We start from the raw sequence: 11,438 nt of genomic DNA, 5'->3' as shown, positions 1-11,438 counted from the left end.
TCTTGTTAGAACAGAAAGAAAAACCAGACCAAACTCAGCTGACGCCCACCTATAGAGGGAGCATTTAAACCAGCCCTAGCCAACAGGGAATTGCCAGTCCTGTAGTTTGAACTTGAGTTTCTGAAAACCACAGCACTGAGAGCTACAGCACTCTGTCTTCAAGTACACTTGATTGGCAGCCTAGATCATAAGGCTGCAACTCTTAGGTGAGTCCTAGTGCTAAACTTGGCCCAAAGATAGTGAACACTGGGTTGGGGACATGTGACATACTGAGACATCAGCTGAGGGAGCCAGGGGAAGACTGACATTATCCTTCCCCTTACCCCAGGCTGCACAGCTCCTGGCTTCAAAAGATACCCCTTCCTTCAGCTTGAGGGAAGAATATTGAAAAACGGGGAGGAGTTGGTCTTCTATCTTGAATACCAGCTAAGCCACAACAAGATAGGGCATGGTCAGAGTCATAAATTTATCATTCTAGGACCTAGCTTCCAGATATTTCCAGACACACTTTGGGTTAGAAGGGAACATGCTACCTTGAAAGAAAGGACAGTCATGACAGCATTCATCACCTACTAACTGAAGAACCCTAGGGCCATGAATAATCAGCAGTGATACAGAGGCACCCTGTCAAGGACCTTGGAAGAGCCCTCGAGACGTGCTGACATCAGGTGAGACTCAGCACATTACCAGTTGTGGTGACTCTGAGGCAAAACTTCTTTCTCTTGAGAAAAGCAGAGAGAAAAGCATAGGGGACTTTGTCTTGCACCTTTCATACCGGCATGGTTACCAGAGGGTAGAGCACCAAGCAGGCACTTGGGATCCCCAGTATCAGGACTTGTCTCTTGTATGGCATTTCTGGATCTGCTATGGGACAAAGGAGAGCCCACTGCCCTGAAGGGTGAGTCCCAGGCCAGGCAGTATTCATGACAAGCTGACTTAAGAGACCCTGGGCTTTAAAGGAACGTCAGGAGTAAACTGATAGTACTTCTCATGGCCTGGAGTGGTGGTGGCTACCTTTGGAAAGAGGAAACAAAAGTGAGAAACACTGCATCTTTTTGTTCAGGGTCAGCTCAGCTGCAAAATAATAGAAAAACTGTTAGACTTCTAAGGTTTTTGACTCTAGTCCCTAACTCCTGCATGGCAACTCTGGACTCACACGAGGCCTGGGGGACATTACCACCCTGAAGGGAAGGAAACGCGCCTTGCTGGCTTTCCCACCTACTGATTTTAGAATACCAGGGCCTTGGGTGAACATAGGCAATAGCCAGGAAGTTGTTACAGCAGGCCTTGGGTGAGGTTCAGTGCTGTACTGGCTTCTGGTCTGACTCAGCTCAGTCATAGCAGTGGTGGCCACAGTGTCACTCCATCTCTAGCTTTTGGTGGCTCAGAACAGAGAGAGACTCTTTATTTTTGGGACAAAGTGAGAGAAGAGCACAGTCATCTCTGTCTGGTAATCCAGATAATTATCTGGACCTTGTTAAAGGTTATGAACATGGTATGTCTGAGTCTACAAGAACCACACCATTACTGAGCCTAGGCTGCCCCTAAAGCAGATACAGCGTTGATCACAAAACTCAAGTCCTTCAAAATATCTGGAAAGCCTTCCCAAGAAGGACACATACAAACAAGCCCAGACAGTAAAGACTACAGTAAATATCTACAATGTTCAGAAACTGTAGAACAGCTACTAAAATCATCAAAATCCAGGAAAACAGTACCTCAACAAATGATCTAAATAAGTTAAAAGAGACCAATCCTGGTGAAACAGAGATATGGGGTCTCTCACACAAGTATTTAAAAATAGCTGTGCTCTGAAAAATCAAAGAAATTCAAGATAACACAGAGAAGGAATTTCAAATTATATCTAATAAATTTAACAAAGAGATTAGAATTAAAAAATTCAAACAGAAATTTTGCAGTGGAAAAATGTAATTGGTACATGAAACAATGCATCAGAGTTTTTTTATTATTATTATTATACTTTAAGTTCTAGGGTACATGTGCATAATGTGCAGCTTTGTTACATATGTATACTTGTGCCATGTTGGTGTGCTGCACCCATCAACTCGTCAGCACACATCAACTCGTCAGCACATATCAACTCCTCATTTACATCATGTATAACTCCCACTGCAATCCCTCCCCCCTCCCTCCTCCTCGTGATAGGCCCCGGTGTGTGGTATTCCCCTTCCCGAGTCCAAGTGATCACATTTTTCAGTTCCCACCTATGAGTGAGAACATGCAGTGTTTGGTTTTCTGTTCTTGCGATAGTTTGCTGAGAATGATGGTTTACAGCTGCATCCATGTCCCTACAAAGGACGCAAACTCATCCTTTTTTATGGCTGTATAGTATTCCATGGTGTATATGTGCCACATTTTCTTAATCCAGTCTGTCACTGATGAACATTTGGGTTGATTCCAAGTCTTTGCTATTGCAAATAGTGCTGCAATAAACATACGAGTGTATGTGTCTTTATAGCAGCATGATGTGTAATCCTTTGGGTATATATCCAGTAATGGGATGGCTGTGTCATATGGTACTTCTAGTTCCAGATCCTTGAGGAGTCGTCATACTGTTTTCCATAATGGTTGAACTAGTTTACAATCCCACCAACAGTGTAAAAGTGTTCCTATTTCTCCACATCCTCTCCAGCACCTGTTGTTTCCTGACTTTTTAATGATTGCCATTCTAACTGGTGTGAGATGGTATCTCATTGTGGTTTTGATTTGCATTTCTCTGATGGCCAGTGATGATGAGCATTTTTTCATGTGTCTGTTGGCTGTATGAATGTCTTCTTTTGAGAAATGTCTGTTCGTATCTTTTGCCCACTTTTTGATGGGGTTGTTTGTTTTTCTTGTATATTTGTTTGAGTTCTTTGTAGATTCTGAATATTAGCCCTTTGTCAGATGAGTAGATTGCAAAAATTTTCTCCCATTCTGTAGGTTGCCTGTTCACTCTGATGGTAGTTTCTTTTGCTGTGCAGAAGCTCTTTAGTTTAATTAGATCCCATTTGTCAATTTTGGCTTTTGCTGCCGTTGCTTTCTTTGGTTTTAGACATGAAGTATTTGCCCATGCCTATGTCCTGAATGGTACTACCTAGGTTTTCTTCTAGGGTTTTTATGGTATTAGGTCTAACATTTAAGTCTGTAATCCATCTTGAATTAATTTTCGTAAAAGGAGTAAGGAAAGGATCCAGTTTCAGCTTTCTACTTATGGCTAGCCAATTTTCCCAGCACCATTTATTAAATAGGGAATCCTTTCCCCATTTCTTGTTTCTCTCAGGTTTGTCAAAGATCAGATGACTGTAGATGTGTGGTATTATTTCTGAGGACTCTGTTGTGTTCTATTGGTCTATATCTCTATTTTGGTACCAGTATCATGGTGTTTTGGTTACTGTAGCCTTGTAGTATAGTTTGAAGTCAGGTAGCGTGATGCTTCCAGCTTTGTTCTTTTGACTTAGGAGTGTCTTGGAAATGCGGGCTGTTTTTTGGATCCATATGAACTTTAAAGTAATTTTTTTCCAATTCTGTGAAGAAAGTCATTGGTAGCTTGATGGGGATGGCATTGATTCTATAAATGACCTTGGGCAGTACGGCCATTTTCACGATATTGATTCTTCCTATCCATGAGCATGGTATGTTCTTCCATTAGTTTGTGTCCTCTTTTATTTCACTGAGCAGTGGTTTGTAGTTCTCCTTGAAGAGGTCCTTTACATCCCCTGTAAGTTGGATTCCTAGGTATTTTATTCTCTTTGAAGCAGTTATGAATGGAAGTTAATTCCTGATTTGGCTCTCTGTTTGTCTGTTACTGGTGTGTAAGAATCCTTGTGATTTATTTCTCTTGCCTGATTGACCTAGCCAGAACTTCCAGCACTATGTTGAATAGGAGTGGTGAGAGAGGGCATCCCTGTCTTGTGCCAGTTTTCGAAGGGAATGCTTCCAGTTTTTGCCCATTCACTATGATATTGGCGGTGGGTTTGTCATAAAGAGCTCTTATTTTTTTGAGATACGTTCCATCAATACCGAATTTATTGATCGTTTTTAGCATGAAGGGCTGTTGAATTTTGCCAAAGGCCTTTTCTGCATCTATTGAGATAGTCATGTGGTTTTCGTCTTTGGTTCTGTTTATATGCTGGATTACATGTATTGATTTGCATATGTTGAACCAGCCTTGAATCCCAGGGATGAAGCCCACTTGATCATGGTGGATAAGCTTTTTGATGTGCTGCTGGATCTGGTTTGCCAGTATTTTATTGAGGATTTTTGCATCGATGTTCATCAGGGATATTGGTCTAAAATTCTCTTTTTGTTGTGTCTCTGCCAGTCTTTGGTATCAGGATGATGTTGGCCTCATAAAATGAGTTAGGGAGGATTCCCTCTTTTTCTATTGATTGGAATAGTTTCAGAAGGAATGGTACCAGCTCCTCCTTGTACCTCTGGTAGAATTCAGCTGTGAATCCATCTGGTCCTGGAGTTTTTTTTTTGGTTGGTAGACTCTTAATTATTGCCTCAATTTCAGAGCCTGCTATTGGTCTACTCAGAGATTCAACTTCTTCCTGGTTTAGTCTTGGAAGAGTGTAAGTGTCCAGGAAATTATCCATTTCTTCTAGATTTTCTAGTTATTTGCGTGGAGGTGTTTATAGTATTCTCTGATGGTAGTTTGTATTTCTGTGGGATAAGTGATGATATCCCCTTTATCACTTTTTCTTGTGTCTTTTTGATTCTTCTCTCTTTTCTTCTTTATTAGCCTTGCTAGCATTCCGTCAATTTTGTTGATCTTTTCAAAAAACCACTCCTTGATTCATTGATTTTTTTGGAGGGTTTTTTGTGTCTCTATCTCCTTCAATTCTACTCTGATCTTAGTTATTTCTTGCCTTCTGCTAGCTTTTGAATGTGTTTGCTCTTGTTTCTCTAGTTCTTTTAATTGTGATGTGCAGGTGTCAATTTTAGATCTTTCCTGCTTTCTCTTGGGAACATTTAGTGCTATAAATTTCCCTCTGCACACTGCTTTAAATGTGTCCCAGAGATTCTGGTATGTTGTATCTTTGTTCTCATTGGTTTCAAAGAACATCTTTCTTTCTGCCTTCATTTCGTTATGTACTCAGTAGTCATTCAGGAGCAGGTTATTCAGTTTCCATATAGTTGATCGGTTTTGATTGAGTTTCTTAGTCCTGAGTTCTAATTTGATTGCCCTGTCGTCTGAGCGGCAATTTGTTATAATTTCTGTTCTTGTACATTTGCTGAGGAGTGCTTTACTTCCAATTATTTGGTCAATTTTGGAATCAGTGTGATGTGGTGCTGAGAAGAATGTACATTCTGTTGATTTGGGATGTAGAGTTCTGTAGATGTCTATTAGGTCTGCTTGCTGCAGAGATGAGTTCGATTCCTGGATATCCTTGTTAACTTTCTGTCTTGTTGATCTGTCTAATGTTGACAGTGGAGTGTTGAAGTCTCCCGTTATTATTGTATGGGAGTCTAAGTCTCTTTGTAAGTCTCTAAGGACTTGCTTTATGAATCTGGGTGCTCCTGTATTGGGTGCATATATATTTAGGAGAGTTAGCTCTTCCTGTTGAATTGATCCCTTTACCATTATGTAATGGCCTTCTTTGTCTCTTTTGATCTTTGATGGTTTAAAGTCTGTTTTATCAGAGACTAGGATTGCAACCCCTGCTTTTTTTTTTTTTTTTTCCCCTCCATTTGCTTGGTAGATCTTCCTCCATCCCTTTATTTTGAGCCTATGTATGTCTCTGCATGTGAGATGGGTCTCCTGAATACAGCAGACTGATGGGTCTTGACTCTTTATCCAGTTTGCCAGTCTGTGTCTTTTAATTGGTGCCTTTAGTCCATTTATGTTTTAGGTTAATATTGTTATGTGTGAACTTGATCGTGCCATTATGATATTAACTGGTTATTTTGCTCGTTAGTTGATGCAGTTTCTTCCTAGCCTTGATGGTCTTTACATTTTGGCATGATTTTGCAATGGCTGGTACCGGTTGTTCCTTTCCATGTTTAGGGCTTCCTTCAGGGTCTCTTGTAAGGCAGGCCTGGTGGTGACAAAATCTCTAAGCATTTACTTATCTGTAAAGGATTTCATTTCTCCCTCACTTATGAAACTTATTTTGGGTGGATATGCAATTCTGGGTTGAAAATTCTTTTCTTTAAGAATGTTGAATATTGGCCCCCACTCTCTTTTGGCTGGTAGACTTTCTGCTGAGAGATCTGCTGTTAGTCTGATGGGCTTCCCTTTGTGTGTAACCCGACCTTTCTCTCTGGCTGCCCTTAAGATTTTTTCCTTCATTTCAACTTTGGTGAATCTGGCAATTATGTGTCTTGGAGTTGCTCTTCTGGAGGAGTATCTTTGTGGCGTTCTCTGTATTTCCTGAATTTGAATGTTGGCCTGCCCTACTAGGTTGTGGAAGTTCTCCTGGATGACATCCTGAAGAGTGTTTTCCAACTTGATTCCATTTTCTCCCTCACTTTCAGGCACCCCAATCAGACGTAGATTTGGTCTTTTTACATAATCCCATACTTCTTGCAGGCTTTGTTCATTTCTTTTTCTTCTTTTTTTCTTTAGACTTCTCTTCTCACTTCATTTCATTCATTTGATCCTCAGTCGTTGATACTCTTTCTTCCAGTTGATCGAGTCGGTTACTGAAGCTTGTGTATTTGTGATGTATTTCTCGTGTCATGGTTTTCATCTCTGTCATTTCGTTTATGGCCTTCTCTGCATTAATTTTTCTGGTTATCAATTCTTCTGCTCTTTTTTCAAGATTTTTAGTTTCTTTGCACTGGGTACGTAATTCCTCCTTTAGCTCTGGGAAGTTTGATGGTCTGAAGCCTTCTTCTCTCATCTCGTCAAAGTCATTCTCTGACCAGCTTTGATCTGTTGCTGGCGATGAGCTGCGTTCCTGTCTTCTGTGTCATTCGCACTAGGAGCTGGAGACTGGAGTTGTTCCTATTCAGCCATCATGCTCCCAGAGTCGTCTTGCCTATTTTTTTAATTGAATTATTGAATTGTTTGTTTTTGTTTATGTTGCAGAGTTTTTTTTTTTTTTTTTGAGTTTGAGTCTTGCTTTGTCACCCAGGCTGGAGTGTAGTAGCATGATCTTGGATCACTGCTAGCTCTGCCTCCCGGGTTCATGCCATTCTCCTGCCTCAGCCTCCCGAGTAGCTAGGACTACAGGCACCCGCCACCACACTCAGCTTATTTCTTTGTATTTTTAGAAGAGACAGTGTTTTACTGTGTTCGCCAGGATAGTCTCGATCTCCTGACCTCGTGATCTACCCACCTTGGCCTCTCAAAGTGCTGGGATTACAGGCTTGAGTCACCGCACCCTGCGTATTGCTGAGTTTTAAAGATCTTTGAATATTTTGGATAACAGTCCTTTATCAGGTGTGTATTTTACAAATATTTTCTCCCACTCTGTGGTTTGTTTTCTTGTTCTTTTTCACAATATCTTTCACAGAGGAGAAATTTTAAAGTTGATGAAGACAAAATTTTCAATTTTTTTATGTTGTCTTGCTTTTGGTGTTGTATCTAAAAAGTCATTAACATACCAAAGGTCATGTAGATTTTCTCTTACATTACTTTCTAGTTTTATAGTTCTGTTTTACATATTGGCCTATAATACATTTTGAGTCAATTTTTATGAAGAGTATAAAATCTGTGTCTAGTTTCAGATTTTTTTTTTTTTTTTTTTGAGACGGAGTCTCACTCTGTCGCCGGGGCTGGAGTGCAGTGGCCGGATCTCAGCTCACTGCAAGCTCCGCCTCCTGGGTTCACACCATTCTCCTGCCTCAGCCTCCCGGGTAGCTGGGACTACAGGCGCCCGCCACCTCGCCGGGCTAGTTTTTTGTATTTTTTAGTAGAGACGGGGTTTCACAGTGTTAGCCAGGATGGTCTCGATCTCCTGACCTCGTGATCCACCCATCTCGGCCTCCCAAAGTGCTGGGATTACAGGCTTGAGCCACCGCACCCGGCCCTAGGTTCAGTTTTTGGCATGTGGATATACAGTTCTGCATCATTTGTTGAAAATATTATTTTTTTCTGCATTGTACTGCTTTTCCTGCTTTATAAAAGATACGTTAACCTATGTATATGTGAGTTATTTCTGGGTTTTTTATTGTAGTTCCCTTGAAATATTGGTTAGTTTATTTGCATATACCACACTGTCTTGATTATTGAACTCTTTAAGTCTTGAAGTTGGGTGGTTCAGTCCTCTGACCTTGTTCTTTCAATTTTTTGTGCTTCTTCTGTGTGCCCATATACATTTTAAAATCAGTTTGTCGATATCCACATAAGAACTTGATAGAATTTTAACTGTAGTGGCAATTAATCTACAGATAATTTGGAAATAACTGACATCTTGACAATATTGAGTCTGCATACTCATGAAAATAAAATATCCCTCTATTTAGTTATTTTTTGGCACATTTTATCATCAGAGTATTTTTAATATGGAATCTATACCTATTTAGATAGATTTATTCCAGTGATGATGAAGTTTAAATGTCAACATGTCATATCCAAAAATAAATCCTTTTATTTATTGAAATTATGTCCCTTTTATGCCTATAAATCATTATTTCTGGATATGCCTGTGAGAGTGTTTCCAGAAGATATTCTTTCCAACCTACATGAATATTTTCTTCCTTGTCATTGCATTAGCTAGAACTTCCAGTGTAATGTTCAAAAGGAAAGATGAGAGAGGACATGGTTTAGTCTTTTTTCTAATATTAGTGGTAAGATTTCTCATTTACCATCAATAAATAGGATGTTATCTGCACAGTTTTTGTAGATACTATTTATCAAGCTGAAGAAGTTTTTCTCTATTCCTAGTTTTGTAAGTTTTCATTATGAGTGAGAGTTGGGTATTGTCTTTTTTGTATCTATAGCTATAATCATATAATTCTTCTTTAGTCTTTTAATGTTATGGATTACATTAATTAATATATGAATATTGGACCAATTTTGCCTACCTAGCTTAAATCTCACTTGGTTGTGGTATATAATTCTTTGTATACAATCTTAGTTTCCATATACCACTATTTTTTGAGGACTTCTGAATCAATTTTCATGAAAGATATTGGCCTGTAGTTTTCTGTTCTTGTAATGCCTTTGAAGGTAATGCTCACCTAATGGAATGAGTTAGAAAGTAATCCATCTGCATCTGCCTTCTAAAAGAGATTATAGAGAATTAAAATCATTTCTTATTAAATGTTTGATAGAATAAAGCAATAAACCCATTTAAATCAGGTGCTTTCTGTTTTGAAAGTTTATTAATTATTGATTAACAGATCTAGGATTACTCAGATTTTCTATTTCATTTTGTTTATTTGGCAAATCAGTTCCTTAAAAGATTTGACCCATTCATCTGCATTATCAAATTAGTGGGCATAGAGTTGTTCCTAGCATTTCTTTATTATTGTTTTAGTATCCATAGAATTGGTAGTGATGTCTACTCTGTGATGTCTAATACTAACAATTTGTGACTTCTCTCTCTTTCTTTCTACTTATTATGCCTAGAGGACTTTCAATTTTATTAATCTTTACCAGAAAAGCCAGCTTTTTGTTTTTGTGATTTTCTCTATTGATTTCCTCTTTTCAATTTAATTGGTTTTTGTTCAATAATAATGATGTTTCATTTGTAATGCTTTACAAAATGTTATTATTCTTTTTTATTTCAATAGGTTTTTGGGGACCAGGTGGTATTTGCTTACATGAATAAATTCTTTAGTGGTGATTTCTCAGATTTTGTTGCACCAATCACCCAAGCAGTGTACACTGCACCTGAAGTGTAGTATTTTATCCTGCACCCCTTTCCTGGTCTTTTCCTCAAGTGCCAAAGTCCACTGTATTATTTGTATGCATTTGTGTCCTCATAGCTTAGCTTTCATTTATCAATGAAAACATACAATGTTTGGTTTTACACTCCTGAGTTGCTTCACTTAGAACAGTGGTTTCCAATTTCATCCACCTTGCTGCAAATGCCATTATTTTATTCCTTTTTATGGCTGAGTAGTATACCATGGAATACTATATTTAGTACTATATATATGACACACAAACACACATACATATATATTCTGAGTAGATACCCCGAAGTGGGGTTGTATGCACACACACATACAGATATATTCTGAATAGATACCCAGAAGTGAGTTTGCTGGAACAAATGGTAGCTCTACTTTCCGTTCTGTAAGGAATCTGCACACTGTTTTCTGTCATAGTTGTACTAGTTTGCATTCCCGCCAGCAGCGTAAAAGTGTTCTCTTTTCAAAACATCCCTGCGAGCATCTATTATTTTTGATTTTTTTTTTTATTGTGACCATTTTTGCTGGAGTAAAGTGGAATTGCACTGTGGTTTTGATATACATTTCTCTCATAATTAGTGATGTTGAGATTGTTTTCAAATGTTTGTTGTTTGTGGGTCATTTGAGTGTCTTATTTTTATTTAATTTTATTTTTATTATACTTTAAGTTCTAGGGTACAGGTGCATAACGTGCAGGTTTGTTACATATGTATACTTGTGCCATGTTGGTGTGCTGCACCCATCAACTCGTCAGCACCCATCAATTCATCATTTATATCAGGTATAACTCACAATGCAATCCCACCACACCCTTCCCATGATAGGCCCTGGTGTGTGATGTTCCCCTTCCCGAGTCCAAGTGATCTCATTGTTCAGTTCCCACCTATGAGTGAGAACATGAGGTGTTTGTTTTTCTCTTCTTGTGATAGTTTGCTAAGAATGATGGTTTCCAGCTGCATCCATGTCCCTACAAAGGATGCAAACTCATCCTTTTTTATGGCTGCATAGTATTCCATGGTGTATATGTGCCACATTTTCTTAATCCAGTCTGTCACAGATGGACATTTGGGTTGATTCCCAGTCTTTGCTATTGTGAATAGTGCCGCAATAAACATATGTGTGCATGTGTCTTTATAGTAGCATGATTTATAATCCTTTGGGTATATACCAAGTAGTGGGATGGCTGAGTCATATGGTACATCTAGTTCTAGATCCTTGAGGAATCGCCATACTGTTTTCCATAATGGTTGAACTAGTTTACAATCCCACCAACAGTGTAAAAGTGTTCCTATTTCTCCACATCCTCTTCAACACCTGTTGTTTCCTGACCTTTTAATGATTGCATTTTAACTGGTGTGAGATGGTATCTCACTATGGTTTTGATTTGCATTTCTCTGATGGCGAGTTATGATGAGCACTTTTTCATGTGTCTGTTGGCTGTATGAATGTCTTCTTTTGAGAAATGTCTGTTCATATCTTTTGCCCACTTTTTGATGGGGTTGTTTGTTTTTTTCTTGTATATTTGTTTGAGTTCTTTGTAGATTCTGGATATTAGCCCTTTGTCAGATGAGTAGATTGCAAAAATTTTCTCCCATTCTGTAGGTTGCCTGTTCATTCTGATGGTA

Source organism: Trachypithecus francoisi, unplaced genomic scaffold (assembly GCF_009764315.1).
Source record: "Trachypithecus francoisi isolate TF-2019V2 unplaced genomic scaffold, Tfra_2.0 Lachesis_group6, whole genome shotgun sequence".
Lineage (NCBI taxonomy): Eukaryota > Metazoa > Chordata > Mammalia > Primates > Cercopithecidae > Trachypithecus > Trachypithecus francoisi.
Note: the sequence above shows the minus strand (reverse complement) of the source record.